Source organism: Phycodurus eques, chromosome 13 (assembly GCF_024500275.1).
Source record: "Phycodurus eques isolate BA_2022a chromosome 13, UOR_Pequ_1.1, whole genome shotgun sequence".
In the NCBI taxonomy this organism is placed as follows: Eukaryota; Metazoa; Chordata; class Actinopteri; order Syngnathiformes; family Syngnathidae; genus Phycodurus; species Phycodurus eques.
In genome coordinates, this window is record NC_084537.1 from 14,055,099 (window position 1) to 14,074,018 (window position 18,920).

At 40.1% G+C, this 18,920-nt stretch overlaps 2 protein-coding genes across 3 annotated transcripts in view; one reads left to right on the top strand and one right to left on the bottom strand.

The window, feature by feature from the left end:
• Positions 1-9,044, bottom strand: part of LOC133411223 (leucine-rich repeat and immunoglobulin-like domain-containing nogo receptor-interacting protein 3) — a 57,374-nt gene extending 48,330 nt beyond the window's left edge. For both annotated transcript variants that reach the window (XM_061693285.1, XM_061693286.1), the window contains exon 1: positions 8,586-9,044. The gene's annotated coding sequence lies outside the window, so the exon portion shown is untranslated. The remainder of the gene's footprint in view (positions 1-8,585) is intronic.
• The window catches only part of LOC133411735 (uncharacterized), a 61,966-nt gene that overhangs the window by 10,826 nt on the left and 32,220 nt on the right, over positions 1-18,920 (top strand). The window lies entirely within an intron of this gene.

Genomic DNA, 18,920 nt, shown 5'->3' on the forward strand with positions numbered 1-18,920 from the left:
ATTGGAATGAAAAGCCTGGAGAGTGGAGGCTTGCAATACAGTTGCACCATTTCAAGGTTAGCTTGAAGGTCAATAAACTGCCTGGTACAAGGTGTCCATGGTGGCAGCAAAACTAGACTTGTACAGCATGCCATGACTTTATGATAATAATTGTAAGATAATACCAGTAGAGGCCTGTGCTTGGTACCTGGGCCTTCAGAGGAGACTTACCCAACTTAATCTACCTCTTAATACCACCAATATCATTGCTCAATTATAGAAACCACCAATACGATACAAAAATGAAACATAACAGGCAACTGTGCCACATACATCACCTGGAATAGCGGAGAATCAAAATGTATCTAAAAAAATGACCAAAAAAAAGTTCCGTAAATAAAATACTTCATAGTCACCAGAGATGCTGAGTATTAAATGTGTTTAGATGTGGGGGTTTTTGCTTGTCGAACTAATCATTCAGAGGACAGAAAAATACTGATGTTATTGTGGGCCAGTTAGCTGGCCCTGTGGGGATGAATTACAAATCTGATTTGTTAAATAAACAGGCCAAGTGCTTATATAGTTTAAGTTACATTAGCCCGCACAACTGATTCTGAAGGCCCTAGGCAGATTAGGTTGACATGGTAACTCATAGAGGCTGAAATCTGATTGGATGGGTTAATTTATGACACCATTTTCTGGCTCACTATTTAGACTAGCCCCTGCTAGTGTTGACATAACAAATGGAACGGATAAACCTTTGCACACAGACTCTCCCGCCAGACGAGATAGTAAATTTAAAAGACAGCATCAATCTTTACAGAATTTAATTGGAGTGTTTATGCTAATTAATTAAAAGTCCTAGACACGAAAAACCTTCCTATCAGGCCCGTGAAGCTACGAGGGAGGGGTTAAAGTGATGTAGCCAGACTGGCTGAGAACCTGGAGACCCGGGGTCACATCTGAGAAAATGCGACCGGAAAGTAAATTAAAGTAAGCAAAGTGAAAAGGGTGGAGGGCGCAAAACACCGCAGTGTGAAGCGCAGTCTATTGTGCCAAAGGAAATGAAATCAAGAAAAATGAAGAACAGGTTAGAAGGTAGGTTACACCAAGAAAGTCAACGTCTCCTCCAGTTCTCCTCTTATGATAACACTTTAAACTGAGGATAAACTTATTCTTTATTCATGTGCCCTTTACTTCACATTATGTGACAACATCACAGAACACAAAAAAACGAGATACCATTCATGCGGTTACACACATCTAAAGGGAATAGAACACACCCACTTGCTTGAAATGTTGTGCCAAATGATACTGGAAAGAAGATCATTAAATCCAATTCAGTTATTGACCTCCGATGCAAGCACAAGGTCATGTGCAGTGAATTCTCCTGTGGTTCATTTTGTATGGGTGGGAGGTGTGTGCGCTTGCATGTGTGTGCGTCGCTATGGTCTTTATGTGTGTCTTTGCCCTTGTCGATGCATGAACCCTCATCACCATCCAGCAATCTAATAGCAGCAATCTACCACACAGGACAATCACAAGCTCCTTGCCACATGCATCGCTCAAGGTCAAACGCTGTCGCTGTCATACACGTACGTATGCGCAGGCACATCCACAGATCGAGAGCTCCTTCATCACGTCCACTCATCCTCTGTCATCTTGCCAATCAAATAGACTTACTACACAGCCCTTCATTCTCCTCAAGTAGAAACTCTTCCTTCCTAAAGCCACAGCTTTCTGTACTTCACAACTCCGGTTTCCTCACCACATCAATTCACTGAAGACGATGAATAGAAATGTTTCATGATCCTGTATTTCTGTCTGTGTGCTGTGTGTTGTTGTTTTTTTTCATGGGCCTGGTTGTATGGCTGGGAAGAGCCTCCTGTGTACACCGGTTTTCCATGATTATCAAACGAGTTCTTAAGCGATGGCCAAACAGGAGATAGACGCTGGAATATTTTCTACTTCTTGCCACTGCCATACTGTTGTTCTTCATTTGCTTGTTGCTTTGCCATGTTGTCGTTCCAGCTTTTTCTTTCCTGATTTATGCCCGTGTACCTAAGTAGTATCTGTTTCTCTGTTCATTGTGCTTGATAAACCTGTGTAGTTTAAATACTATCTTTCCGTGCTTTTCAGTACCTGGCCTTTCTTAACTTGAGAGGTGAATATTCAGTTCTGACCCTGTTTCCATCTTTTATTTGTGTAGTGAAGAATTGTTTCCTATTTTTTTTTATTTAGGTAGTCTATCTCCTGTTGTGGCTCAGTCCATCTACTTTAGTCGTTTATTCCCGCTTATTTTTGTTTTCCGCGTCGAAGTTTTTTGCCTTTGTTTTTTATGAGAACTTCATTGGTGTTTCTCACACTTTCGTGCACCCTTGTTTCAGTAAAACCTCGTGCAATTGCTCTAATGTGGTTGTCTGTTTGGGGTCCAATATTTAGCGTGATAAAACTTCAATCATAGTTTTATTAGATTGTTGTGTCTTTAAACTATTCAGACATGGAACATTACAAGCAAATTTTAAGATCAGCGTTTAAAAGAAAAAGATGATTTGCATATGGAGCTATTTGGTTGGACACGAGTCATCCCCAAACTCCAGCCCTAGACATAAAACTGTCTTCTTGTCAGATTCATTACAGTGGTACCTTGACTTATGTTACGATTGCCCCAACTTTGAGTTACAAGTCCACAAGTACAGTCACGTGGTAGATTTTTTTGCTTTGCGTTACGAGCCAAATTTGAAGTATGAGCAAGCTTCAGATATGCTTCAGTGGAGAAATTTTTTTTAGCAATTAAGATACTGGTGATGGTTTGATTATTTCAATTAATTTCAATGGGGAAAACTGATTTTCCATACGAGTAAAGTGCTTGGTCACGGAACAAATTAAAATTGCAAGTCAAGGTATCACTGTCGTTGCATTTGAATCACTCAGTTGGGCAGATGTTTCATCCACAAAATCTACAGGCTGTTAACAACATGAAACTTAACAAAAATAAAATTGTCTCCCTTGGATCCAGGAGTAATTTTTGAGAGAAACTATCCCTCCTTTTAGCTATATTTAAGATCCCGTATAAATGTTGAATTTCAATTTCAATCAAATTAACTAAAGCTCTACACTACACACACAGCAAAGGATTTTTCTACTTTTGTCTTGCATTTTCATAATGTGTATATTACCAACAATCTAAATGAGAATCTCTGCAAGATTACCAATCCATCATTTAAAAAAATAAATCTGGGTTGATATATCAAAAACTGTAGCTGCATACTACAAAAGACAGAGAGACAAACCCCTGGCCGAGGAAAACAATAGTCTTGGGTGAGTTTTTTTCTATTAGTATTTGTCCCAAGGAAATAGAAGAACAGAAGATGAAAAACACATGAAGCTGTCTTCCTTGGGAATTGGAAGTTGTCCCGCATCACCATAAGGCTTAAAAACCGTCAGACTCAAGCGGAACGTCGATTGCAGAAGACCGAGTGGCGGGCCTGATCAACACTCTCTGAAATAGTCGTAACGGAGCGCTTGCAGCCAAGAAATTATCACTTAAATGAGGAAACGAAGCAAAGTGGCACACCCATGCCCTAAAATCAGAAAAGAACAGTGATAGCCCCTCCCGCCCTGGGGGGCCGCACATAGTGCTCGGGCCAGAAAGCGCCGCTTGGTGAAGATGTGCACTCTCTTTTAAGATGAATTGTTGCAGTTATACAAGAGGCCACTTCTATATCAGCTAATAGAGTTATCTACTAAAATTGACTTAGGGAGCACCTCAAAGTTGAGATTTTTAACAATTTTTATGCATCACTATTCATCATAAAGTCCCACTGGTGACAGTCGTTGTGTAAAACCAAATACACCATAAGTCAACACAAGCAGACTTTCCAATGCTGCGCATGTCATTCTAATGAGATGGTATTACAACTGTGTTAGTGTTTTTCTAAAGTAACCACAAGCATCTATTAAACCCATGTAGGTGAGCGGTAATAAAATTAGTGGCATATGTGGATTCAAATGATGATTTATGTGTTTATCACAACAAGCGACGGCGTTAATGTTGCACGTCTTCATTCGGTCATGAATTATTAAAATACGTACAAGGCAGCTTCATAGATATTAATCTTATGTTGCTCATCATATCAATGGCTGTACCAGGGATGATCTGTGTTTTGCTTTCTGATTATCAATGTTATTAATGTGTGATAAGTGATACTTTTTTAAGGGAGACAGCATAAGGTTTTTATTAATAACTTGGCATTCTGTTTGTGGTTTATTTCTTTGATTCTTGTTTTCTGTGTGCATTCACAACTAAAGGTCACTAATGTCTGTGAAATTATACGTAAGCGAGACATACACAGTGCCAAGTAAAAGCTGTTAAAGTTAACCTTTATTATCTTTGGAAAAGCACATTTTTTATACAGCTATAGGCAGAGGTAGGAGTAAGTTACATATGTGTGAGTCATAAGTAAGTTTAAAGTTTTAACCAAATTTCAAGGACGTCCCAAGTTACTGTGTGGGGGGACAAGCGAGTCAAATCGAGTTGAATCCCCAACTACATTTCTCGTGTATAATGTGCACCCATGTATTATACGCACCCCCAAAGTTGACCTCAAAATTCTGGAAAACCCTTCCACCTATGTACAGTGCATTTTTACAATGCATGATTTTGATTCTACCCATATGATTAAAACATGAAGTATCTGTATTTTGTTATTTTTTTTCAAAGGATTATTCTGATGTTTAGCACTTTATTTAGCACAGGATTATGTGTTCAAATGTGTTCAAATAAGAAGTGCTAAACTTCAGAATTTTTTTACTTGCTTTTATTTTGAAATTAAGAGCTCTTTTCCATTTGCCCCTATACCTATGTATAATGTGCACTATTGACTTTTGACAATTTGGGGGGAATGCGCATTATACACGAAAAATTACGGTAAATTTAAAGCTAGCGGAGTCAAGTCATACAATATTGCTCGGTCAAAATACAACTTTTTTTTCAAAAATAAAAACAGTAAGGCTTTTCAATTTGTGTAGTTCTGGTCTAACTCATGTCGGAGTAGTCTTTCAAGTTTTAACCAAGCAAGTCCCGAGTCCTAAAATTGCCGACTTAAGTCTGACTCGAGTCGAGTCACGCGCCTCGAGTCCCCCACCTCTGGCTCTATAGTATTGGATTTCAGATTGTGCAGATGTACTTAATGAAGTGTCCAGTGAGTGTACATTAAATTCTAGCATGTCGGCCTCCTCCTTTTTGACTCAATAATCAGATTTTATTGGATCGCCAACCCTGCTGTTCCATTCCCTCTTCTGTCTTTAGCCTATTATCCTTGAGTTAGTAAAAGAACACATCCAGTCTCATCACATTAGTATTAGTATATAGGCAATGAGGCGGTGCACGTTTGCAACTCTGCTCCTTTTCCAGTTAGGGGCATATACAAGAAAAGATAAGCAAAGGAACTAAGTCATAAAGACAAGCTAGCAAGGCCTTGTGACAAGTCTCTCTCCTTTCCAAAATTCTGCATATGCACGTCAGGCGGGGGTTGGTTTACTTATTGTCTGTTTTTTGGGGTTTTTTGGGGGGGTTTTTTTTGGTTGTTGCTGTTGTTTTGACTTCAGAGAGGGGGGAAACTGGCAACATTGATAACGTTAAAACCGCAAACAAGTTAATGAGGACCAGGAAATAATGAGCTGATCGCATGATTAGAGGCACTGCTTGTTCAGCAGCTATTTCATATTTGCATATATGCTCAGGATTTAGTGTGCAATGAAACATGAAGTAGCTGCTGCGTACCAGCTGACTCCGAGGTTGCGCTTCACTCGAGTTCAACGTTAGAAAATGGCAGTGAAATTAACAGCCATTCTTTAGTTTGATGATTAAAAAGGGTGCAGTGATACAGTGAAGAGGCAGAGGTGCAGGTAATTGCTTGGCAAGAGAGTGAAAGAGGAGATCAGGAATGGAGGGAGAGAGGTGACAGTTTATAATTGGAAGCACAGACAGAAAGAAGGACAAGATTGTGGAAAAAAATCTTTTCATGAGGAAAGAACTCACGCATGTGTAAACCTGCTGTTTTGAGTCACAACGCGACACCACACGTGGCTATGAGGGGCCGTCAGGGACATAATTAAGGATTGCCTCTAACACACGATTAAAACGCTCTCATTCACACGACTGAAACGCTCTCATACACACTAAAACTTGAGAGACAAGTTTAATTAATTTAGTGACTAAGTGTACAGTATTTCAGATCTTTCCTTGGCCGTTTGGGTGCAGTATAATACGGTCATGAAAACTAAGAGGACTTTCACAACTACTCTAAGTGACTCAGTAAACTGCAGTAATATTAGTCATTTTTCGCAGAGGATAAATATATGCCTGTGAATACTGTTATTTTGTCTACATGTGTTGAACCATTTGTGCTCTTAAAGAGTTATAACACTGCAACTAGCGATGCTATTTGTAAGCCCATCCATGGTGTTTAGCATTTTGTGTTATCGTTAGCTGTGAGGTTGTTAGAAAAACACCACGTGTGATTTTCTTCATCATTCTCTTTGTTTTATGTTTAGTTTGACAGTAAACATCAACTGGAACGGGCATTAAACACCTTGAGGCCTCTTTTTGTTTGAAGAATTGTTCACTTTTTGCCCAACTGCTGCTTTTTGTGAAGCCAGTTGAGTTGAGGTCACTGTTATTATGCAGGTTTTGCTCGCAAGTCAAAGCAAATTAATAAATCGACCAAATGACTGCTGGTATTTTGAAAAAGTCGAAGGTTGGGTCAATAATATCAGCGTATTTCAATATGATTTGCGAAAAGTTTTCAGTCGGGTGTATGAGAGTGTTTCAGTAATGTGTATGAAAGAGTTTAACTTGTGCTGTAAGAGCATTTCACTGGTGTTTGTAAGAGACATTTCAGTTGAAATGGAAGCTGTTTCATTTTTCCAAACTAAAACGTTCATTCTGACATCTCTTCGTCGGCTGCCCAAAACACTGCAAATATGTAAGTCCTTTTATATACATTACTTAAATGCTCTCTTGCACACTATTGAAATCCTTTAACAGATCATACTGAAAGTGGCTCATAAAATATACTGAAATACACATTTCATTCATGTGTATGACAGCATCTCAGTCACACTCGTGTGTGTAAGAGGTCATTTTGAATTACGTATGTCGATGACTGCCACTCATACATAGCCTTGCATTTCATGTTACCACACGTGGCATCCAACTGCGTGGCATTGCTAAGTGAAACTACACAGGTCTCACAGTACACAAACAAGTCCGACGGCACGCGTTCAGCTGCAGTCACACAAGTTATGCGGTCTGCTAACTACAGAAATGGCATTAGCAATATCGAAATGGCTACGTTAACCTTTTTTGTAAATAAGGCATCAGTGAGTGGAGGTTCATACATACACACAGTACATCACTTAGGTGTATATACAGTAAGTCATTGGGAAATAATAGTGTTACATGATCACGCTGCAAGTAACTAAGTCACGGGGGTGTCCAAAGTCTAACACATTCCGCTGCATATTTTGTACTGGTCCTGCGCATAATCTAATTGTGTTACCCAATCTATATTAAGCAAAGGCACATATTTTATATGAGGGGGAAAAAAACTCATGGTACGCCACCAAACAGAAATGGCACAAAAAGTGGCTACACAAGTTACACTAATTACTGTCTGCCATCTAGTGGAAGAGCATTTAATTTTTCTGCCTGTCAATATACGTCACTAGATAGTTGGACCAAGATACAGTATTTGTAATAAATAAATCATTTTGGGACCAATGAAGTGCAATTACATAATTTTCCACAGCATACCTGATAATCTCTCTGGCAGTTTGGTTGGGAATCAATGTTCTAATAACAGAATTAAAGACAGCAACAATGTTAAAAGATAGCATCATTTTAAAAAAAATAAAAATAAAAGAGGTTTAATGCATTCAAATGTGTTTTTCTTTATTTTTGTACTGTAAATAAATCAGTAATCAGTAATTAGTAGTAAATAATACACACATATGAAGTAACAAATTACCTTTCATTAGATGTTACTATTAATTAATTAATTTCCTCTATGTGATGAGACGTTAATGATTAATAATGATTTGAAAAGATAGGAAGCAGATAACTATTAACTAACTATGCAGCACTTTATTTTGATATAACTCTGAAATTGATCACCTCACAACATTCCTAGGAAATCACAATGTAGCATCAGTGGTGAGCTATTTTTAGAACAGGCCCGCGGGCTACTTATGAAGTCCATGATGGTGACCCCTGACCTACAATATATTAATATAACCCCCCTCTTCAATTTCTTTGGCATACAGGAAAAACTTTGGGCATCCCTGATTTAAGGTAAAGTCGGGAGCTTTGTCAGAATAGATAGTTGTCAGCCTTGAAGATGCGTGCATGCACACGCGCGCACACACACACCCACACACACACACACATTTGCAATCCTTGTCAAATTGTGTTTTTGTTACCATATTCAGCTAAACAAGAGGCTCAAAATATTAGGCTCACTGCTCAGTACGATGCAGTGCAGTTCTACAACGACATCAACAGTAAAAAATAAAATGTACATTTTGTGTGTGGATGTTCATACCCAGGACTGAACAGTGATCCTTGATGCCTCCTCATCTGCCCAGCTGCGCGCGTATATGAATGTATTTTCTGTCGTCCGTCTCTCTTGGCTACCAAAATGCCGCCGCACGTGCCGAGTTCCTCAGGTGCCCACCCCCTCAGCGTCCCCCCCTCTCACTCTGCGAGTCTGGCATCGGCACCTGCCACTCACACCTCCTCGCTCTCACCCCCAAAACCTCCTTCAATCCCTCCCTCTGGCAGGATCGTCTGCACACACCTCCCCTTCACTCTTGGTTATCTTGTCCGCAGAATGAATCAAGGGGAGAAATGACAGCGTTCACAAGGATGAAGCGGGCGGTGGAGGGGTGGCGATGGGTGGGTGTTAAGATTTGTCCTCTCCTTGAAGGGTGTCCATAGGTCAAGGTGCCTTCCAGCTCCTCCTTCGGCTCAGGTCTGAGGTTATCAGAGAGGATGTGGTGGTTGCCTCTGCCCGCTTTTGTATGAGAGTCTCTCCTGTTTAGTATTCTTTTCATCACCCCCCCCCCTCCCACCTCTCTCTCTCTCTCTCTCTCTCTCTCTCTCTCTCTCTCTCTCTCTCTCGCTCTTTATCTCAACCCCCCCCCCCTGCCTGCCTTCATCCTTTCAGTCACTGCCTATCGGCTGTTCGGACTCACAAATTACAGAGTTGTATGGTTGAGGGAGGCTCTTCAAACAATCGGTGTGGAAGAAAAAACACAGACTGCTTAGACGGGTTAGGGGAGAGAAAACAGGAGAGAAAGATATTTTTCACAGAAAAAAATATTTGATACATTTCGGGGTAATATGGATTGTCAGTGTACTTTTTCATCTTGACAATACAGTATTAGTAACATTTTGGCAGTGGAAAGGGTACAAGTTACCTTGGAGTCAAGTTCATAAATATTGGGATATCGACACAATTCTCATGTTTTTGGCTCTAAACAGTATAGTACCACAAAAGATTTGAAATTAAACGAACAAGATGTGCTTTAACTGCAGACTTTCCACTTGAACTTGACTATCTCCATCCAAAAGAGGTGAATAGTGTAGGAATTACAACATTTTGTATATACTGTATGCTTCCCCTTTCTTAGGGACGAAAAGTAATGGGACAAATCAACAATCATAAATCAAACTGTAATTTTTTTAAATACTTATTTGCAAAGCCTTTGCAGTCAATTACAGAAAGATGAGTATGGAGAAGGAAAGGAACTGCTCAAGATCCAAAAGAAACGACCTCATCAGTGAAGTATGGTGGTGGTAGGGTCACGGTGTGGGCATGTATGACTGCCAATGGAACTGGTTTCTTTGTATTTATTTATGATGTGACGGCTAACAAAAGCAGCAGGATGAATAGTGTGCTTCCGGCAATATTATCTGGATTCAACCAATTGCTTCAGAACTCGTTTGAGTTGGTGGGGTCAGTGCCTTGCTCAAGAAGATGACAACAGGAGCCTCGACAGTAGGAAGCAAATCAGCATCTCTCTAACCACTAGTTCCAATTTTACATTTGTTCGCAGCGGGACTTGAACCGTGACCCCCTGGTTGCAAAAACCAAGAGCTTGCAGATGAGCTACTGTCACCCTTTATGCAGTTTCAATTGGCCTCATTTTACAATAAGATACGTTCCAATTTCAGCGACACCTCCCCAAGCTTCAACTTGAAAGTACATGGTGTTCAGAAAGTCACTTTTTTCATTAACAGACATGTTTCAGTTTAGAATACAGAAGGTACATGTCTGTTAATAAAAATATAAGCACACAGTGACTTTCTGAACACCCTGTATATTGTGATAAGTCTGGTGATATGAATATGCCACGATTTGTTGCAGGCATTTATCAAGTCCCAACCTCTCCATAGAAATAAATGGTAAGTTTCCCAATATGGTTTTTGAGACTATAAAAACATCCATGTTTTTTTTTTTTTTAATGTTTATCCCCTCCCCCACTTTGCCTGAAGCACACAGGGTGAAGGAATAGAGAAGAGAGAAGGAAAGGGAAAATAGACATCTATATTATTCGCTTTTCTTGCCTTGTCAGCCTTAATCAGCTCACAGCAGGCACATGCGGACATGTGTGCACAAGAACGCGCCACTAGCCTGTTTGACTGTCCCTGTGGTCAGTGAAGAGTTAATGGCAGGAAAGGAGAAGTCTGGCTTGTGACACGGGGGTCATGGGGTAGCACGTGTCAGCATGTCATGAAGAGTTGTAAAGAGGCCAAGTCCAAACTCAAGTCCAAAACCTCTGAACCAGTTTGACCCTGCCACCTATGCCGCATGCAAACATGGCCAATCATATCGTAATGTGTGTAGCATTTATTGCAAATTCTCTCTGGAGACCATATTCAACATGGACATTTCAACTTCCAGTGGTGCCTTGATATACAAGTTTAATTCATTCCATGACCATGCCTAAAACTCAACACTCTTTTCTCAAATCATCTCTCCCCATTGGAAATAATGAAAATGCCATCAATCCACTCCAGTCCCTATTCCCCCAAAAACAAAACTCAGACACAAGTACCCGGCGAAAACCCACACAGGCACGGGGAGAACATGCAAACTCCACACAGGGGAGGCCGGATTTGAACCCAGGTCCTCAGAACTGGAAGATGTGCTAAACAGTCATCCACCATGCCGCCATGATAGCAAATTTACAAAGTAAAAAAAAAAAAAAAAAAAGTTAAGCAGAGAGTAAGCAGGTAGCAAACAGGCATCACTACTAAACATCAGGCACATGCACAGACTTTTTTGGGGGCAGGTGATCTAGCCACAAAAGGGCACCCATTGTAAAAATGATTCATACAATCAAGAAAAAAAAGATGTATTTTACTTATGTATCTATTTTTGTTAACACAAACTAAACATAAAACAAAGAGAATTAGACATTGTGTATTTAAAACAACCACGTAACTTTGCTTTCAAGTCTGGTAAATGAATGCTTACACATATTGGGAAATGCCAGGGAAAGGCTAACAAATAGCATATATGTAGTGGTGTTATAAAGCTTTAAGAAATATTTGAACACAAACAGTGCAGCCACACATGTAGACAAACAATATAACAATGTTCACAGCCATATATTCTTTATCCTCTGCGAAAAACGACTAATACTGCAGATTACTGAGTCACTTACAGTAGTTGAGTAAAACTCTTCTTCTTTTGTCTGCATGACTGCATTATATTGCCATATATACAGTATGTACTGTATATCCTGCCTAATGCTGTATATTTATTAACTCTATGTTTGCCTTTGTGTATTTCAACTATGTAAAGCACTTTGTAAGTCCTCTCTGTGAAAAGTGCTGCATAAATCAAATATCCTTACTTTGTCAAGGTCATGATATAGTTCCCAATGTAAAGACCTTTATACTATTGGCGTCCATGTTACAGCCAAGTGACTTTGTGAAAGCGCCACCATTGGGAGGACATTCATTGTGTTGACATTTAGAGCAGAAAAGGATGACATTTGACTTTGCGACTTTATGTGGTATGTGTACTCACGTAAAAATATCAAATGGCTGGGGCATAATATCACCTCATCTGTCTAACATGGAAAATATGTATCATTAAAAACGGCAGGATAGTTTTTTTAAAATGCTATTGTAAAGAATACACTGTGGAGTTAATTGCATTAACTACAGAGTCAAATTCAAGAAAACATTTGCAATAAAATGAGAATAGTGTATGTCATTACTTTCCAGGCTTGTATTTATGTCACAGGAATGATTCATGCACGTACTTACTTTTCTTGTCACCTTATACTTAAGCACCACCAAATATGCAAATGAATTCCACCGCGAAAGCAACTGCTCAGGAGTGAAACAGGAAATTTGATTTGAGTGCTCATATATCACTTGCTCTCAGCAGCGGTGTCATACAACTAACCACGGGCCTTGTTCATTACTGTTGTGTTTGGCAACTTCTCCACATTTTGCCATTCAACAGGCAAACAGTTAGGAGCCAAGTGGACTTACATGGTGGCCGCTGTCACACTCACAAAAATACCACACATCTCGTATGACCCTGACTATTTCCCATCCTGTAACTCTAAACTGAGGATGTCACTGTCTGGATAAAATTTATAAATACAGGCGGGTGAAAATGCGGTTTCAGTTTTTAGTTATATATATTTAAAAAAAGCTTCATTATGTCACAATTTGAATGGCATAACATTCAAGACAATTTATGTGCTCAAATTGATGTCTTTTACAATTTACACTCAAGCACACTTTAACACAGAGGTCTTTACTGTTATCCATTTCTCTGCATGATTTTCTTCTGAATTGACACATAAGAAACAGTGGGGTAATATATATATATATATATATATATATATATATATATATATATATATATATATATATATATGGGGTAATAGAGAAGTTAAGCAATGAAGAACTCTGTATAACTTATAGGCCCGCCGCACAACGAGCGACACGGCCAAATGGGATTGAACTGTTTCGCCGTGTGTGCGGGGTTTTGCAAATAATTTTCATAAGTGGCCAACCGTCGGAAACTAGTTTTTCTGCGATTTGACATTTTAATCCCAGACGAATGGCGTTGTAAAGTTGCAGATGTAACCGCCTGGCAAAAATGCAGTGTTGTATCACATGACCTTTTCCAAAACAAATTACGTTTCAGGGTACAAAACATCTAGCCGCCAAGCCGTACCACTATAGCATATAAAGTATGTATATTGTGTTTTACAATAATACTTAACTATGTATCCATCTATTTTCTACACCACTTATCCTCACTTGGGTCACGTGTGTCTGGAGCCTATTTTAGCTGATTTTGGGTGAGAGGTGGGGTACAGCCTGAACTGATCCTCAGCCAATCGCAGGGCATATATAGACAAACAACATGCAGTATGTAACTTTATTTTTTTTTAACTCCTTTTCACCCAAGCCACTACTAGAGGAGACGACACTATGCTGATTAAGCCCATCAGGTCCTCCAACATTTTGCTGTATTTTTCACTTTTTAATGTTTTTTTAAATTATTATTTTTATTTAGTGAATAACATATTCATTTCCCGTGCAAGCTCACTTAGTGGTACAACGAAAATGATGTAGCGGAAATGATAGCACAACAATGACACATTTTACTAAGAGTGCGGCCCCTTGCCTTATGTAAAAAGCTCAGGAAACATTATTTTGTGTTTCTGCAGCAGAAAATAATCATACAATAATTACTGCGTAAACAAAAACAACAAGCAAACCCTCACCTGCCCAAAAGGTGCCTGATGTAAAATATACATAACAAACAATGTATGCACAAGGGTTGTCACTATCGAATCGTTTTAGAATCCATCCTTCTATTGATTAATGATTGAACAATCGAATCATAATCGCAACGCAACCCCCTACCCCCGGAAAAAAAAAATTATAATAATTTTTGAAACTACTAACGTATTCTATTCCCATTTATGAGGAATTGACTTCTATCTTTAAACTGTAAATGTTGGTACTGAGTGTATGGTATAAATTTGGTGCACAGAATTTGAGACAACAAAATGTTTCTTGCTAAATGGCTCGCAATCACGATTAGCATTAGCATGTTAGCGATTATCATTTTAAGTTAAGAAAAAACTACCAACCACGATTGAGCTCACGGATATATCATGTTATATGTACATGACACATCTAACAGTATCTTTAATATCACTTACAGACGCTCCTCTGTCGTTTTTGGCAAAGTTTATCAATGGCCCAACACTCCATCCGTCTACAATAAATATCCGTGTGAAACATAGGTTCCCGCCGGCGCAAACATGTTTCCGGACGGAACTTTTTGTTTTTATTTTTATTGTTGGGTCCCGCGGACCTTCAAGACAGAAAGTTTGCGTCGATCTATTTTTGAAGTCGACTTTGCCGAGTTATTGGATTTTTTTCCCAGTATGAGCATGCACAAATACAGCAATAATAGGGAATGACTCACTTTGTCTGCATTGTACTGCCTGGGATCTTTCTGTCTGATATCCTCATCAAAAATGTAGACAGTCTGCGATGATTAAAAAAAAACAGAAAAACAACAATAACAGCCACTTCCACGACCAAAATCCACACATCTTCCCGAGGACCCCTTAGCCGCCCAACAAGGTGCCTGACTTAAAATAAACAAAGTTTTCAGAAACGTCCGAGTAATGCGTGCACAAAACGCAGCAATAATAGTGAATTTACAAGATTTGCCTCTTGCAAAGAGTCCATCTTTTTTCCTCACTGGCTGTCCTGCAAAACATAATAAAAATGTTGTACAATCATCACATACAAGAACCCACCTTCATCACATCGAAGCAATGGTTTCTTTTGAATTCCAGCATAGAAGGGTGACAGAAGTTACATTTTATAGATTTATGCTGCCATGTATGTTTTTGGAATGTGGGAGGAAACCGGAGTACCTGGACAAAACCCACACAGGCATGGGGAGAATGTGGAACTCCACCCAGGAAGCCCAGAGCCTGGATTTGAACCCACAACCCCTGAACTGTGAGACATATGTGCTAAACAGTTGCACACTGTGCCGCCTACTTAACTGTATTTACAATTTTATACCTGTGGTTATAAAGCAAGAGGCGCCTAAAAGTGCAGTCAATAAATGGGTCAATAAGTGCCAACTGTTTAGTGTTTAGCTGAACGCAAATATATAATTCTCTTATCTGAATGGCAACAGATGTACACACAGGTTAATCGTACCTTCTGCCCTCTAGTGGAAGAGCATTTATTTGCTCTGCCTGTCACTATAGGTCGCTGGCATAGATAGCTGAACAAACATACGTTAGCTGTAGTACATAGATCATAAATGTCGGACCAATTAAGGGAAATTGAATAATTAATCTCAAGGCACACTGTCATAGACAGAAAATATGGCATCAAAAGTGTATAGCTCACAGCCACAAGAGGGCCTTTTTTATTCTGCGATGTATCAACCAGAGTCCTGGGTTCGTTTCTATCATGGGGATTATTTGTCAGGGCATTCACACGCAATTTTGAAGGGAAATTGGAATTCCTAGTTGGCTTGGCTACGGATAGACTGACTGTAGCCGGGCAGTGCAGTTTTTCCACCACTCTCTCTCCTTCTCTCTCTGAGATTACCGTGAGCTGTCAAGTAGCACATTTGTTTTCCATGCAACCCGCACTGAATGTGTTTTGACAAAAAGAACTTTTTGTACTCTTCTGTTTGTTCTTTCTCTCTCCCTCCATCTCCCCGACTCCTCTACTTGCTGCGCTAGATCACAGACAACACATTCATTAGCTGTGATGTCACGAGGACTGAAATAACACTTAGCTGTGATGCTAACTATGATGGCAATTAAGCACTGTTATCTCTTTGTGTGTGTGTGTGTGTGTGTGTGTGTGTGTGCAAGGAGGTAAGCGCCTTATCAGTGGAAACAGACCTGGACGTGAGCAGGGTGGTGAGCAGGAAGGGAATAGACTGGAGGTTTGGTGGTGGGGGGGATAAGGGTGGAGAAAAGCAACAGTGAAATTGAAGGATAAGGAAAGAAATAGGCAGGCGCAAGTAGGCACCGATGGGAAAATGCACGACAGACACGTGGAGGATATCAAAAAGGGATAATGTGCTATAAATGAGGAGGGTGCCAGATAAAAGACACAAAGGAGCTGAGTTGGAGGGGACATGGGAGCAAGTGGGACGTGATTCGGGTGGAAAGTGGAAGCGAAGATGGCGGTGAGAGGAAGGGAATGGGGGGTTGTATGGTTGTATAATTTAGGGGGGGATAAATTAATGAAGTGCGTTAGCATATCTTCCACACAGTTCGGAGGTTCATATCGTGGCATACTGTTTTTTATGGATTTTTCCGGTACACTTACTGTGATGCCTTTGCATGTGGGAAAGGAGAGCCACAGTTACCAAATCGCCTTCAGCTGTTTATTGAAACAGAGGAAAGTTAAACACAGTGAGCACGCAGCTGTCAGCCACAGCTCACACCCAGACACTCACATGCAGACTCGCCAGCGTCACATGCCACTCTGTCAGACCCCGCCTCTTAAAGGAACACGCATGTACACAGACACAGCAACAAGTATGCTGCATTATTATTTTCTACATATTTTATGCTTGTAATTTCCTTTTTTCTGTGTGTTTGTTTTGTGTTCAAATACAGTTACAAAGTGTTTGAAAAGTATGTTTTGAAAAGTTTAAATGTCTTTAAATTGTCTGGGAGGGGTAAACTATTTTAAACATTACGGTCTCTCTATATCAGGGGCTGAATGAAATAAAATAAATGGATGGATAATAATGCAAATGCTTTGTGGCTTGTAGTCTGAGTTTGAAAAAAAATGAACACACTGAGACTTTTAAAAGTGACTTGGAAATCCTCATAATACCTCAGTGTGTTGATTTAAATCAAACCTCATGTTAACGCCCTCCATTGCAATGTTTCATGTTCAGCACCTCTGACATAATTGGTATTCAACGCTGACACTAAAAGAAAAAAAAAAACTGGTTAGTGAATTGTTACACTTCTATTGAACCTGCTTGAAATGTTCCCACTCAAACATAATTTATATTCACTCATATCACTCTTATCCATCCATTCATCCATCCATCCATCTATTTTCTTTACCGCTTATGCTCACTAGGGTCGCGGGCTGCTGGAGCCTATCCCAGCTATCTTCAGGCAGGAGGCGGGGTACACCCTGAACCGGTCGCCAGCCAATTATAGGGCACATAGAAACAAACAACCATTCACACTCACATTCACACCTATGGGCAATTTAGAGTCTTCAATCAACCTACCACGCATGTTTTTGGGATGTGGGAGGAAACCGGAGTACCTGGAGAAAACCCACCCAGGCACGCGGAGAACATACAAACTCCAAACAGGCGGGGCCGGGATTTGAACCCCGGTCCCCAGAACTGTGAGGCAGATGTGCTAACCAGTCGTCCACCGTGCCGGCATCACTCTTATCTCAAATAATTTATATGAGTGAGAGGGTACCTGCTAAAGAAACTTTTAGCACCCATTTTATTCAACGTATAGGCTGTGGAGACGTTTATCTCTCATTTACAACCAGGAATACCCGAGGCAGACTTTGTCCTGCAACTCACATTTAGAAGACACAGTGAGAAATATTTTATTTTTTTCTTTAATAACATGGTTTCTCGAAATGAATTGTTTGATCCTTTGAGTGGGCAGCAAGGATTTCACATGCAATGCACACAACTGGCGGCACGGTGGCCAGTGACTGGTTAGAGCGTCAGCCTCACAGTTCTGAGGACCGGCCCCGCCTGTGTGGAGTTTGTATGTTCTCCCCGTGCCTGCGTGGGGTTTTCTCCAGGCACTCCGGTTTCCTCCCACATCCCCAAAACATGCATTAATTGGAGACTCTAAAATTGCCTGTAGGTGTGACTGTGAGTGCGAATGGTTGTTTGTTTGTATGTGCCCTGCGATTGGCTGGAAACCAGTTCAGGGTGTACCCCGCCTCCTGCCCGATGATAGCTGGGTTAGGCTCCAGCACGCACGCGACCCTAGTGAGGAGAAGCGGCTCAGAAAATGGATGGATGGATGGATGCACACAACTCGGAATAGTAACAATAGCACTCATGCTACTGATCTCAACAATACCAGTCAGTGGTGTCGGCATGTTGGAAAGCCAGGCAAGTAAATGGAATGGGAAAAAAGTGTCAATCCCCTATTGAATAATTATTACATTTTGCAAGTGGTTCTTTTAATGTAAAATTTCTACTTTTGGCTGCATCTTTTTAAGGGTTAATGTCTGGAACACACTGGCTAAGTGTGCAGATTTTAAGCAGCTGTGTTAACAAATTTGTGCGGTCACACTGCATGTGTAAGGAGCGCGACTCGCATGCGTGTCTCGGCAGCATTTCTCAGCTGTGTTTACAAAGTCTCTCCCACATTTTTATTATTATAATTATTTTGGGGGCTGAAAGTGGAAAAAAGACCTCGTATTGACTTAAAACCAGCATTTCTCACTTCACTTTTAATGTCTATGTCTCTTGAATTTCAAAAGAAATGTCCCAAAGCGCTATTTTCCTCCTATGCTCTCTGAACCACACATCAAAACAATGCATAACTACTTTATGAATAGTTTAGGATAGGTTCCACAGAACAAAACCACAAATTGGTAAATTTGTGAATACCCAAAAAATAGGTATGGGTTTACTGTAACCTCAACTGCATTGTCATAATTAATATAGTCATTAAAGGGCAGCTGTTACAGTTAAGCGAGGAACACAACCATGTTCATGAGGCAGACACAGTGACGTTAGTGAGCTATTCAATAGTCATTCAGCTATTACAGAATGTGCCAGCAGTCATGAATTATATTTATTTTTCAGTTGCACAGGGTTAGCACT